Below are 14,274 nucleotides of genomic sequence, written 5' to 3'. Positions count from 1 at the left end.
CAATCAGATACCACCATCCAGCCCTGTGCCACTTCATCTGCTCCCCAACCACTGCCCCTCAGGACCCAGTCAACCATGGGTAGAGCGCATGCCAAACTCTGCAGCCAGGGGTCACCTGACCTTGCCAGAGGCCAGGCCAGCTACTGGATGCCGCACAGGGAGTGGGTGGCAGAATAGGACTGGGGGGCACCTGAGTGCCATGGGGGTGGGAACACCCTCCGTCAGTGCCCACTGCCTGGCCCTGACAGGCACTTTACAAGCCCAAGGCTAGGACTAGGTCTCCCCACCAAGGAAGGATGGTCCCAGGCTGGGTCAGCTGTGATGTAGGGCAGGGCTCCTCCCTGAACCCTCCACTTGAGTTAGGGGGTGTCAGAGCCACCTGCAGAAAGTTCACAGCAAGCACAATGCCACCATGCGTGCCATCCACACCAGCTGGGCCAAGTCTGGGCCACATCTAGGCCGCCACTGTGTCTGCGAGCAGCAATGCAGCCTCACCCCATGGCGGGGCAGGAGGGTGGCACACGCCATCCTGCTGCGAAACGCCTACTAAGCACTGCTCTTTCCTTCTCAGCCACAGAGCTCTGCCCTACCCGCTCACCGCTGGACATGAAACAGCAAGTGCCTATCCTGGAGGGCTCCGCCTGGGGAGTGCCAGGTAACTAGAAATACGGCTCTGGGTGCTGGCCCGGATGCTGGTGCTCAGCCCTGGAAGCAGCTGACTGCAGGCTGCGATGAGAATGCCACCTAGCACCCAGCAGCCCCTGGCAGCAGGCCCAGGCAGCACGCCTATCAGCCCCAAGGCTAGCACGCCCAGCCCTGGCCTACTGCCCATCCAGAAACGCTGGCTCCCAGGACGCCCAGGATCTGAGGCAGTAGGGCAGCAGGCCTGGGCTATCGGGGCCAGCTGGGCATTCGCCTAAGGCTGTGATCCATCCCCTCCCTAGGACAGAGCCTTCAGCGGTCCAGGGGAGAGGCAAGAAGGGTAGCAGAGAAACTATCTCCCAAGTTAGGATCCCTCAGCTCCAGGATTCCCCCTGTAGGTGGACTGGCCCCAGCTGGGAAGGGCAAGAGCCCCAGCAGCTGGAGGGAGGGCCAGCTCTCTCTGCGGAATCCTGAAGGTCTGCAGGAAGGAACACAAAGCCTCGGGGTTACCTTCCCAGGCCATCTGTTAGAGCAGACACACGGCCCTGTTTACGGAACAGCCAACATGCAACTGCTCTCCTTTCCTTCCCCTCCCAGTCCCTGCCACAAAAAAGCCAGAAAGCCATGTCCCCAGACACTGAGGGCAGGCCCAGGGCCCAGGCAGGTGCTAGCGGGCTGGAACAGCACTGAGATACTCCAGCCTCTCAAGCCACTGGTGGCACATGCCCAAGCTCTGTAGAACTGGGCCAGCCACAGCAGCCCCACCCCCGCTCTGTTCACCCTCAAAGAACTTACAGTAAGGCAGCTGCTCTGCAAGGCCCAGTCAGAGCCTACCCGGCCCAGCAAGTCCATTCTGTGGCAAGAAAAACCTTGGGGACACACATACCCAACTGCTAAATAAGATTATCTCTGGGAGCGGGATTACAGAAAAACCATAGTATCTGTATGTTATGTTCATTTCTGTAATACTCAACATTTTAAAGAGTATTACTTTTTTTTTTTTTTTTTTTTTTTGATGGAGTCTCATTCTGTCCCCCAGGCTGGAGTGCCATGGCGATCTGGGCTCACTGCAAACTCTGCCTCCCAGGTTCATGCCATTCTCCTGCCTCAGTCTCCCGAGTAGCTGGGACTACAGCCGCCTGCCACCACGCCCGGCTAATTTTTTGTATTTTTAGTAGAGACGGGGTTTCACCGTGTTAGCCAGGATGGTCTCGATCTCCTGACCTTGTGATCCGCCTGCCTCAGCCTCCCAAAGTGCTGGGATTACAGGTGTGAGCCACCGTGCCCAGCCAAAAGTATTACTTTTAAAACCCTAAAAATACAAAGGGCAGAAATGATGCAGAGACACGGATGAACCTCACAGTCGTGGCACTGAGTGGAAGAAGACTTTTGCGAGAGTACAGACTGCATGACTCCATTTACATCAAGTTCTAGAACAGGCAAAACGGACTGAGGGTAAAAACCAGAGCAGAACAGGCTGTGAGGGACAGGTGAGGACTGTCCAGGATGGGGTGAGGGACAAGCGCCCACTGCCTGGCCCTGACAGGCCTATCCAGGACGGGGCATGAGGAACTCTTTGGGGTGAGGGCAGCTCTCTCTCTTGCTGGGAATCTGGGTTAAGGTAAATGAAAATACAATTTTAGGCCCTTAATTGCATTGGAAGTAAACTTTACTTCTAATGAAACCTCCAGACAGAGGCTTTCACAGGACATTCTCATCTCAGAAGCTCAGCACGATACCCTGGAATCACCACCAGCTAACCTTTCCTGGGCACTGTTGTATGCCCAACCATGTGCTATGTCACTGGAGCCGCAGGGCCACCCAGGAGCCTGTGCGTTCTGTCCATGTGATGAGGTGGGCTCCTCTCAATCTTCACACAGCACAGCTGAGCCTCAAACCCAGCACTCACCCTGACCTCTCACCTCCCCACAAGGTAGGAAAACCTGGGGCTGAAAGTGTGCAGGGACATGTCATCTTTAGCCTTGGGCACAGGCAACCCTTCCCACTGATGATTTCCAGATCACCCAGGGGTATTGGTTCTGCCTCAATTTTCCAACTGGCACAGAGATCAAGGGCGACGGTGAAGCAGATTGGAAGGGCAAAGACGCCACGGTGGGAACAGGTTCCTATCCCTCCCGGCTGCTCCCCAGCTGGGTGGCCCTCAGTGCATCTCCAGAGGGCAGTCAAAAGCCCCAGGCCAAGACCACCCTGCACTCTGGATCCCTCTACTCGCTCACCAAACACAGACCAGCCAAATAACCAACGGGGATGGCAGAGGCCAGGGCACTGTGCACCCCTCGCTGCCTCCTGACACTCGAAGCAGCCCCCCATTGGGGGACCCACTAGCCCATGATCCTACGCGAGCGAGGTCAGGCCACACCTGCCCGTGTGTGGAGCCTCTGGTCAGTCCACGTGGCTGCAGGGGCCTGTGGGGAGGCTGGAACAGGGTTACCTCAAGGCCTTTCTTCTAAGCACCCAGCAAAGGGCAGGAGAGTGTGCTCTGGTCAGCATCTTTCAAAGGCCAGGAGAGAGGAGGTTTTCAGATCCAAGTGATCCCTGCTGAGGCAGAAAGCAGAGAACTCCAGCCCCAATTCTGAGAGGCACTGCCCCAACCCAGCCTGGATACCCACCTTGCCTAGAACCTTGGCCTCCAAGAAGCCAGGCATTCAGAACTGCTCCAGGTGCTGGGCCTCCACATGGCTCCTTCTGGAGGCCATGACTCTGGGAGACAGGAATACATCTCACGCCCACGTCCAGGCCCACAGGCGGGGGTCAAACTCAGGGTGTGGTCTCAGCCACATGATACCCCTGCCTTCAGACTGAAACTTCTGGCTCACGCCCAGCCAGGAGGGAGGCCTGGGGAGAAGGGTGAAGACCAGGAAAGGGCGCCACCCCAAGCAGGCCATCCCGCCTAGCCCTCCTAGGATCCTTCTCATCCACCTTCCTCCCTGGAAGCTATCCCTTTACTACCAAGAAAGGGGCTTCCTGCAGGAGGCCTGGAGCTATGCTGGAGGACTGAGGAGAAGCTCCCCCCAGCCCACTCCCAAGGAGCAGCACCTTAATCACCTCCCAGCCTAAACAAAAGTAACAGTGAAATGAGAACCCTCCAGCTGACGCCAAGACAGCTGAGAGTGAGCAGGGCCGCCCACGGCCCGCCCGAGCTCCACTGTCAGGTGGGAGGGACAAGCATGCCAGGCTGAGAAGCCATGCGAGGCAGGGCAGGGCCACCAGGCAACTTCCACAACCCAGAGGTCTAAGTACATCTGACCAGGGTCAGAGAGAGCCCCAGACTTGCTGCCACTGCTCCCAAACTTCAGTCTAAGGTCAGCATCGGCCCTGGTTCCAGACCAACCCCCAACTATAGTCACCTCATACTTCAGGTGTGGCCGGGACAGATGCAGCTGCAACGGGTGGCCCTGTGTGAGCTCAGCCTCTTCCCAGGAGCCCCTAAGCCATGGGAGAGACTGCCTGGAAGGCACAAGGCAGCCAGGCAGGAGGCAGCCAGTATCCAGAAGTGCCCCAAGGCCCAGCCCCCGGACACACCAACCAGCCCTGCACAGTCACAAGCCCAGGACTTTGTTCACCCTATCCCCATGGCCTGGAGTCCTCCCTGAGGAAGGCTTGGTAGACAAGAGATAGCTCCAAGGGGCGAAGGCTGCACCTCGCCCACCGCCACAGCCCTGTATGAGATGGCAGCCTACATGTGGGCAGGTCTGATCTCCTCAATCTTCCCACAGGCCCAGTGAGCGGGGCGTTATCTCTGCAGTTTCAGATAAGAAATTAAAGGTTCTTGGGGGTTAAGCAACTTGCCTAGGGTCACAAGAGCATGTAGGTAGCAGAGTGAGGACCTAAAGCCTGACTCCAGAGTTGTAGTCTGATGACCCCCCCCAACGCAGACAGGGCCAGGGATGCCACTCACACATGGCTTCCAACTGCCAAGCTGCTTGGGGGAGCTAGAGGAGGCACCGCCCTCCATGCACTGGTGTGCCAGGAGCAGGGACTCCAGTCTGCACCTCCACCCTCACTCCCCCACCCCCCAGCACCACCTGCCTATCCACAGCAGGGCCTCACCTGGGTGTATTCTCCCAAACTCACTGTGAGGGCATGGGGTCTGCCCAGCTCCTCCACCAGAAGTGACAAGGTGGAGCCCCCATGCAGCCTGCTTTGGAGGCCCAGGTTGTGCTTGCTGCTCCTCTGGGAACACCCCCACCCTCCATGACCTCCTTCCCTGTCCCTTCAGGCATGGGCTGGTGGTGGGTGGGGCTCACTGCTCTGGGCAAGCCCAGCCATGTAATCCAGCCCAGACCTGGATGCCAGCCAGCAGCTCCTGGCTCTCCTCCCAGACCATCCTCCTGGAAAGCAACAGGCTCCACAAATGCCAGGAGCCCAGCTCTCTCCAACGCAGCTTCTACAAAATAAACACTCGGGTTCCACTCAACACATTGGTGATGCAGCGATTGGGACCTGAGGCTGGCCTCCTCCTCCTCTGCTCCTCAGGCCAGCCCTGTGGCCTAAAGTGAGGGAGGTAGCATCCACCCCAGCCCAGTGACTTTCCCAAGCCCGTCCTGAAATGCCCATGGGACCTACTGATGACCTCGTACTGCCCACAGCAGGGCCAAGCCCTGCATGGTCCGAGCCACCCGCCCATGTGTACTGTCCCTTCTGAGGTGAGGAAGCCCGGGCTAACACCCCAGCACAAGGAAAAGGCCGGAATCGGCTGCTGAGAGGAGAGCTGGACCGAAAGTGCCTCCAAACTGTGCTTCCCCCAGAAGGTACAGCCTCAGTCCCCTCCCTCTCCTCATCACTTCCGGGTTTGGAGCCTGCAAGGAATGAGGCCAGGAAGACCTTGGAGACCTGCAGCTGATTTCCCCTGCAGTGCTGGCACCAAGGAGGGCCCCAGGCCTGGCACAGTCTGGCTGACAGTTCTGAGACAGGATATTGGAGAGAGGCAGGGGAACATTGCTTTAAGAAGCAGAATAACGGCCAGGTGCGGTCTGTAATCCCAGCACTCCGGGAGGCTGACATGGGTGGATCATGAGGTCAGGAGATCAAGACCATCCTGGCTAACACTGTGAAACCCCATCTCTACTAAAAATACAAAAAATTAGCTGGGTGTGGTGGCACGCGCCTGTAGTTCCGCTACTCCGGAGGCTGAGGCAGAATTGCTTGAGCCTGGGAGGCGGAGCTTGCAGTGAGCCGAGATCGCGCCACTGCACTCCAGCCTGGGTGACAGAGTGAGACTCTGTCTCAAAAAAAAAAGAAGCAGAATAACAATTTAAGGTTGTGATAGTGACTACGAATGCTGTGCTCACCTCCAAACTCCATCCCAACACCACCCTGCCCCCTAAGAGGGGCCTGAGCATGGGGTAAAAGGCTCGCTGACAGCCACAGAGCAGGAGCCCACGCAAGACCACCAGAGGATGTGCAGCTGCTGTTCCTAGTAGGTGAGGAAAAAGCAGGAATCTGGCAGCCACGTATGTCAGGAGGCAAAACAGGCCCTGTGCCGGTTTCTGCAGTCCTCTCCAGCCCACTTCCCTGCTCTTCTTGCTCACTGGCCATGACCCAAGAAACAGCAGCAGCACCACCAGGGATCTTGTTAGACATGCAGAGGCTCAGACTCCATCCAGCCCTAACCACCAGAACCCTGGGGGCTCAAACGCACAGTCAAGTCTGAGAAGGGCTAGGTTAGAACCTTTTTTTCCTTCTTTTGTTTTTACCTGGACACCACTGATTGGAAAGCTCTCTACGGCCTGAAAGCCAAGCGCTCCACAAGTAGTAAACGCTCAAGGGATGGGCATCAAGTGGAAGGAGAAAGCCCCCAAAATGAAGATACATGTCCCATGTACACAGGCTCACAGGCTGGTAGAATGTGCCACACCAAGGCTGAGCGTGTTACCACAGGTACCAGAATGGTGACCACGCTGGAGGGTTCCACAAACCCTGATCAGAGAAGCAGGCGTGAGTGGCGGGCAGAGAACACAGCTCTGTGTGGCAGGGAGGGAGGACAAGCAGTGGCAGCACAGCAGACAACAGGTGGAAATTCTACATGCAAGGCACTAAATGGGCGAGGAAAGCCTGGGCCGCCCAGGTGGAAGGGACTATCGTGATCATCTCTCTCACCCTAGGGACACCTTAAAAGGAGGTAACTGAGCCCCAAAGGGAGGCACCCAGCACAGCTGAGTCACAGAGCTGCAGCCATCCAACCCACAGCTCCAGGAGGGACTCTCCAACTTCACAATTTCAAAATCAACCCTAGCAGCTAACAATTTCTTAATGCCAAGTAAAGACTAGAATTAGAAACAAACAGAAACCCTATCATCTTCTACCATCATTACTTCACAAAAGAAAACATTTCAATGATCGAAGAGCAGGAAGAACTACTGGCAGTCCTGCACCTATGCAGTTCTCCAGGCCTGGCAAAGGCTCTGAGGCAACCAGCATGAAGGAGCCACTGCACCGTCTGTACGCAACACCGCCTGACCCCCGGGCTGGGACAAGACTGAGATGACATGCTGAAAGGGAATCAGAAAAAACAAAAACACAAAAATTCAACAACAGATACTAAAGACGGGATTTTGACTAGCCAAACAAAGACTAAAAGAGTATCTCCCAGGGATGAAAGGAAAATGGGGATGTTTTTAAACAAGACCAGGACTGTTCCAGAAAGAATAAGAACGTCAAAGCCCATCAGGAAAAAGGTAACACCAAATGTTGGCCAGGCAGTAAGGCAACCAGAAGTCTCACATACTTTATAATTTTTTATTTTTTTGAGAGAGAGTCTTGCTCTGTCACCCAAGCTGGAGTGCAGTGGCGAGATGGCTCACTGCAACCTTCGCCTCCCAGGTTCAAGCAATTCTCCTGCCTCAGCCTCCCGAGTAGCTGCGATTACAGAAGCGCAGTGCGCCACCACCCGCAGATAATTTTTGTATTTTTCGTAGAGATGGGGTTTCACCATGTTGGCCAGGCTGGTCTCCAACTCCTGGCCTCAAGTGATCTGCCCATCTCAGCCTCCCAAAGTACTGAGATTACAGGCATAAGCCACCGCACCTGGCCAGAAAACTCACATGGTTTAGAAAACCCTTGGATGGCACAATCTAAAACTGTGGGCCCAAGGCCGTGGGTGGTGGCTCACGCCTGTAATCTCAGCACTTTGTGAGGCCAAGGTGGGTGGATCGCCTGAGGTCAGGAGTTTGAGACCAGCCTGGCAAACATGGTGAAACCCCGTCTCTACTAAAAATACAAAAATTAGTCAGGCATGGTGGCAGGCTCCTGTAATCCCAGCTATTTGGGAGGCTGAGGCAGGAGAATCACTTGAACCCAGAAGGCAGAGCTTGCAGTGAGCTGAGACTGCGCCACTGCACTCCAGCCTGGGCAACAAGAGCCAACTTCGTCTCTAAATAAATAAAGCAAACAAGCTAGCTAGCTAGCTAGCTGTGGGCCCAAAAACTCACCCAAGGTATACGCCAACAAGAATGCACACGTATGCACACCAAACAGGCAGGCACACTCATGAAGGCCCAACAATGGAAAACAACTATGCCCACCCTGAGAAGGGACAGCTGCAGGTATAAAAGACTATGATCCAGCAGTGCACAGGACAGAACGTTTAGGTTGAACTGTATGAATTTACCTTTTAGGGGTAAAAAAACAGCTGACTGCTGATAATTTCACATGGTTTGACTTACAAACAATGCAGATGAATCTCTCAAATATACTTTTGAGCAAAGATGCCAGAGCCAAAAAGACTATTACAGTTCCATTTGCATACATTCAAAAGCAGGCAGCACTAATCTTATGGGTGGGGGTTGAGAGTGACTAAAAGCTTCAGGATACGTGAGGGGCTTCCAGGGTTGTGTTTCTCACTCTGGATGCTAGTTACAAGGGCATAATCATTTGTGAAGAACTCTTGGAGCTGTGCACACTTCTTACGTAGGCTGTCCTTGAATTCAATACAGTGCACAGAAACCTTCAGAAGGGAAGCAGAGATCAACTTCATCCTGATCAGCAAGTAGACTCAGTCCAGGCAGCAACCTCTCCTGGACCCCCAACCAATAACAACACCACAGGAAGCAAAATATTGGCAGGACAGCTGGCAACGCGGCAATGTCCAGGATGGAGTGCCCATCCTAGAGGAGGGAGCTCACACAAGCCAGCCAGGAGCCCACAGGAAACAGAGAGACTACTGTAAATCCTTATTAAGAGCAGACTCATGTCTGCTATCTAAAAGATAAAAACCTGATGTTTTTAAGTTGTCCTAAGGTCCAATTGACTTTTTTTTTTTTTTTTTGAGACAGAGTTTTCCTCTTGTTGCCCAGGCTAGAGTGCCATGGTGCAATCTCGGCTCACCGCAACCTCCGCCTCCCGGGTTCAAGCGACTGTCCTGCCTCAGCCTCCCGAGTAGCTGGGATTCCAAGTGTGCACCACCATACCTGGCTAATTTTGTATTTTTAGTAGAGACGGGGTTTCTCCATGTTGGTCAGGCTGGCCTGGAACTCCCGACCTCAGGTGATCCACCCGCCTCGGCCTCCCAAAGTGCTGGGATTATAGGCGTGAGCCACCACACCCAGCCCCAGTTGACACTTCTAAAGGAGAAGGGGTTCTGCAAATCCTGAAAGGCAAGCCCAGGAGAAACAGGAAATCTGGGAGCACGGCAAGCGAGGTTCAAACAGGACACCAAATAATTCCCAGCAACCGCCTCCAGCAGGTCCTGGTGGCGGCCAGGTAGGGCAGGAGCCGGCTGGGCATATCAAAGGGAGGAAGCCAAGAAGAAAATGGGCGAGACTCTCAGGGATGTGGGGTCAAAGGAAGCCGCTGGGAGAAGGAAACAGCCCACTTACTCCTTCATAGGTAATCAACACACAAACCCCCCAGTGCCTCAAATGGCTCAGGAGCTACAGCCAAAGATCAAGGATCAAGTTATTTTACTCCAAATAAGAAAAAAAAAAAAAAAAAAAGTTATATATTCGGCATCCATTGGAAGTTTTGTGATTGTTTGGAGACAGGGTCTTGCTCTGTGGCCCAGGCTGGAGTGCAGTGGCACGATCATAGCTCTAATTTCTGGGCTCAAGGGATCCTCCCGTCTCAGCCTTTTGAGTAGCTGGAACTAAAGGTGCATGCCACGATGCCCAACCAATTTTTAAAATTTTTTGTAGAGATGAGGTCTCACTATGTTTTCCAGACTGGTCTCAAACTCCTGGGCTCAAGTGATCCTCCTGCCTCAGCCTTCCAAAATGTTGGGATTACAGGTGTGAGCCACTGTGCCAGGCCTTAAAAAGCAATTTTTACAGATAAAATAGGACAATTGCTATGGAAAATATTACAATCTATGGTCCTGTGCCTGAAAAGCCTCCAAGTGTGATACTTTATAGAGAAGAGGTCTCTCCTGTCCAGTAGGTAACTTGAAAGTGTCTAAGAGACAAGTGCCCAAAAACTCAAAGAATGAGAGAGGGATCCATTCAAACTCAGGGAGAAAAATGCTCACAAAGTTTCACTGTACTTCTAAACTGAGTCTCAGTGGTGCATTAAGGAACTGGATTTAGAGACAGAAAACAAAATAAACTGGCACTTCTCTGCCTCAAGAAGCATAGCTTGGGGGTGAAAAGTCAGCTACTTAGAAGGCAGCAAAAACAAAACCCAGAAACCCACCCAAATGCTCACTGCCAGCAGGACAGGTGATTATGTGTGCATGGCGCCACCTTGGACACTGAAATGGAGAATGGGAACGCAGGAACTGCTGCTCCTGGTGTCCCAAGAGTACAGGACACCCAGCTCCCAGCGAACTGAGCCAAAATCATTCCCAGTTTCAGGATCCAGACAAAGGTGGGAAACCGACAAAAGCCAGCGAATGGCTGACCCGCAATTCAGAAGACTGCTGGCCTCTAGAGGGAAGTGGGAATAAGCCAGGGAGAAGTGCACGGGGTGTCCCAGGAACTTGGGAGGCTATTTCTTATGTGGCCATGAGGGAACAACGGTGTCACGCTTAGTGGGACACCCATGATTCAACCAATAGTGGGTTTACCACTACTTATCACTCTATTCTTTAAGATTTGTGCACACACATATATACGTGTAATTTACCTTTGTTTTTTTTTGTTTGTTTGTTTTTGTTTTGAGTCTTCCTCTGTCGCCCAGGCTGGAGTGCAGTGGCACAATCTCGGCTCACTGCGACCTCTGCTGCCCGGGTTCAAGCGATTGTCCTGCCTCAGCCTCCCGAGTAGCTGGGGATTACAGGCACCAATCACCACACCCAGTAATTTTTGTGGTAGAGACAGGGTTTCACCATCTTGGCCAGGCTGGTCTCAAACTCCTGACCTCAAGTGATCCGCCTGCCTCGGCCTCCCAAAGTGCTGGGATTACAGGTGTGAGCCACCATGCCCGGCCTATTTACACCTTTGTAAATAACTTCTTAGAGTTCAATGGCTAAGTCTACTAAGGAAGCTGAGCCTGCTCTGTGCAGAAGTCTCAAAAGAAAGGAAAGTCGGGTGTGGTGGTTCATGCCTTTAATCTGAGCACTTTGGGAGATTGAGGCAGGAGGATCGCTTGAGCCCAGGAGTTCAAGACCAGCCTGGGCAACACGGCAAGACCCTGTCTCATTTAAAAAACAAACAAACAAACAAAAAACAGAGAGAGAGAAAGAGAGAAAAGAAAGAGAAAAAAGAAAGAGGAAAGAGACCTCCCTGGAAATCCCAATCCAGGGAGGAGCCAAGAGGCTAAAGCTGAGGTGCACTCACAGAGCACCTCCCTTTTACCACCCGAGAGATCACCTGGTCCACAGCCGTCAAACTCAGCAAGGCCACACAGTTGGGCAGCTATGACAACAATGCACAAATGAGGGCTTTGGAGGGCTCAGTTCCCACAAGAGATAACCCAGAAAATATCACCCTGTCCTAATCATACAAAGCAAAAGAACCTGGGGCCTCCACACCTGGGGTAGCAGGTATGCTTCACTCAACAGAAGTTGTCCAGGAGGGAGAAATCCCAGGCAACCTCCCAAGGTCTACAGGAGAAAGAAGGGCAGAATCAGAGCCACTCTAAGTGAAAATATCAGCGTTTAGAACACAATCAACCCCCTGCAACCCCTCCAGCCAACCCTCGCCTAGTCCCTGTACCCTCCAATTCAGAGTCCAATAACCCTGAGTTATCTTTCTCAACACCCATCTCATCAAGCCACTCCCCTGCTTAAAGCTTTCAATGGGCCGGGCATCGTGGCTCACACCTTTAATCCCAGCACTTTCGGAGGCCCAGGCGGGCAGATCATCTGATGTCTGGAGTTTGAGACCAGCCTGACCAACATGGAGAAACCCCATCTCTATTAAAAATACAATCAGCTGGGCATGGTGGTGCATGCCTGTAATCCCAGCTACTCAGGAGGCTGAGGCAGGAGAATCACTTGAACCCAGGAGGAGGAAGTTGCAGTGAGCCAAGATCGCGCCATTGCACTCCAGCCTGGGCAACAAGAGTGAAACTCTATCTCAAAATACAAAAAAAAAATTAAAAAAAAAAAAAAAGCTTTCAATAAATTCCTGATGCCTAGTATAAAGTCCATGCTCAGGCCTGGCATGCAAAGCACTTCCCACAGGGGCATCAAGCCCACCTCATCCCTTCCACAGACACACCTGAGAGCTCCTGCAGGCCGTGCCCTACTCTGGGAGGAGCCTGCCCCCACACGACTCCCTCCTCTGTGAAGCCAGAACTGCCTCTGTTGTCCCCCCGCTTCCAACATCAGCACCAGCTGCCAAGCTGCTTCCCTCCTGCCTACCCCCACCACCCCACAGACCAGTACCCAAAGTTAGACCCTGTGTCCCAAGCAGCCACAGCAGCAGGCATGCAGCGGGCACTCATAAACATTCATTAGGTGAGCAAATGCTGGTCAGAGCCAATGCTGAGAAGAGACAGAGTGAAACAACATGTGAAAGATAAGGAGGCACGTGGTGAAGATGGAAATGTCCAGTACCCTCCTTGCCACTGGTTCTAAAATTGTGTTGTTTACATTCTTAAATAGTCAGGGCTCCTAACGAGCATCTGCTTATGTGGCTTCTATATTACTGTTTTGTGGGGTTTTTTCTGAGACAAAGTCCTGCTCTGTCACCCAAGCTGAAGTGCGGTGGTACAATCATAGCTCACTGCAACCTCGAACTCCTGGCTTCAAGCCATCCTGCAGCCTCAGCCTCCCAAAGTGCTGGGATTACAGGTGTGAGCCACTGCACCTGGGCTGTTGCTGTATTTGATGTTACCATGTACTACAGTAGTGCCCTCTTATTCAGTTTTTTTTTTTTTTTTTTTCTGAGACGGAGTCTCGCTCTGTGGCCCAGGCTGGAGTGCAGTGGCGTGATCTCGGCTCACTGCAAGCTCTGCCTCCCGGGTTCACGCCATTCTCCTGCCTCAGCCTCCCGAGTAGCTGGGACTACAAGCGCCCGCCACCACGCCTGGCTAATTTCTTTTTGTATTTTTAGTAGAGACGGGGTTTCACCGTGTTAGCCAGGATGGTCTCGATCTCCTGACCTCGTGATCCGCCCGCCTCGGCCTCCCAAAGTGCTAGGATTACAGGCGTGAGCCACCACGCCCGGTCGCTTTATTCAGTTTCACTTTCCTCAGCTTGTTATCCTTGGTCAACTGCGGGTAGAAAATAGGTGAGTAAATATGTTAAAAGAAAGAGCATATCCACATAACTTTTATCATAATATATTGTTATAACTGTCCTATTTAATTATTTCCTCAGTATGCTTAATTCATGAAATAAATTTTAGCATAGGCATGTACATACAGAAAAAACATCACGTATATAGGGTTCAGCACTACCCATGGTTCCAGGCCTCCACTGGAGGTTTTGGAACATACCCCCACAGGTAAGGGGAGACTACTGTACACATCACTGTTCTACTTACTGTATTAGAAATTTTTTTTTTTTTTTTTTTTGAGACGGAGTCCCGCTCTGTTACCCAGGCTGGAGTGCAGTGGCGTGATCTCAGCTTTCTGCAAGCTCCGCCTCCCGGGTTCACACCATTCTCCTGTCTCGGCCTCCTTAGTAGCTGGGACTACAGGTGTCCGCCACTGCACCCAGCTAATTTTTTGTATTTTTAGTAGAGATGGGGTTTCACTGTGGTCTCGATCTCCTGACCTCGTGATCTGCCGCCTCAGCCTCCCAAAGTGCTGAGATTACAGGCGTAAGCCACCGCGCCAGGCCAAAAAAAATTTTTTTTAAAGGCTGAGCACGGTGGCTCATGCCTGTAGTCCCAGCACTTTGGGAGGCTGAGGTAGGTGGATCACCTGAGGTCTGGAGTTCGAGACCAGCCTGGCCAACATGGTGAAACCCCATCTCTACTAAAAATACAAAAAATTAGCCAAGCGTGGTGGCAGGTGCCTGTAATTCCAGCTACTTGGGAGGCTGAAGCAGGAGAATGGCTTTACCCCGGGGGAGGGTGTGGGGTGGAGGTTGCAGTGAGACAAGATTGTGCCATTGCATTCCAGCCTGGGCAACAAGAGCGAAACTCTGTCTTAAAAAAAAAAAATAGGCTGGACGCAGTGGCTCATGCCTGTAATCCTAGCACTTTGGGAGGCCGAGGCGGGTGGATCACCTGAGGTCAGGAGTTTGAGACCAGCCTGGCCAACACGGTGAAATACAAAAATTAGCCA

The 14,274-nt window shown here is 52.9% G+C and overlaps 1 protein-coding gene across 9 annotated transcripts in view; it reads right to left on the bottom strand.

Moving 5' to 3' along the window:
* Positions 1 to 14,274, bottom strand: part of HIC2 (HIC ZBTB transcriptional repressor 2) — a 33,992-nt gene that overhangs the window by 9,868 nt on the left and 9,850 nt on the right. Inside the window, exons 1-2 of one of the 9 annotated variants that reach the window (XM_063808023.1) lie at positions 3,273 to 14,194; positions 2,404 to 3,201 (exon numbers count right to left, since the gene is read on the bottom strand). The exons of 1 other annotated variant lie outside the window; for it this stretch is intronic. The gene's annotated coding sequence lies outside the window, so the exon portion shown is untranslated. Of the gene's footprint in view, positions 1 to 2,403; positions 14,195 to 14,274 lie in introns of those variants that run through there. 7 more of the 9 variants (XM_054676042.2, XM_063808022.1, XM_054676041.2 and 4 more) reach the window with 7 other exon arrangements.

This window comes from Pan troglodytes, chromosome 23 (genome assembly GCF_028858775.2).
Source record: "Pan troglodytes isolate AG18354 chromosome 23, NHGRI_mPanTro3-v2.0_pri, whole genome shotgun sequence".
Taxonomy (NCBI): Eukaryota; Metazoa; Chordata; class Mammalia; order Primates; family Hominidae; genus Pan; species Pan troglodytes.
The sequence above is the reverse complement of the archived record's forward strand: the minus strand, read 5'-3'. Positions and strand labels throughout refer to the sequence as shown.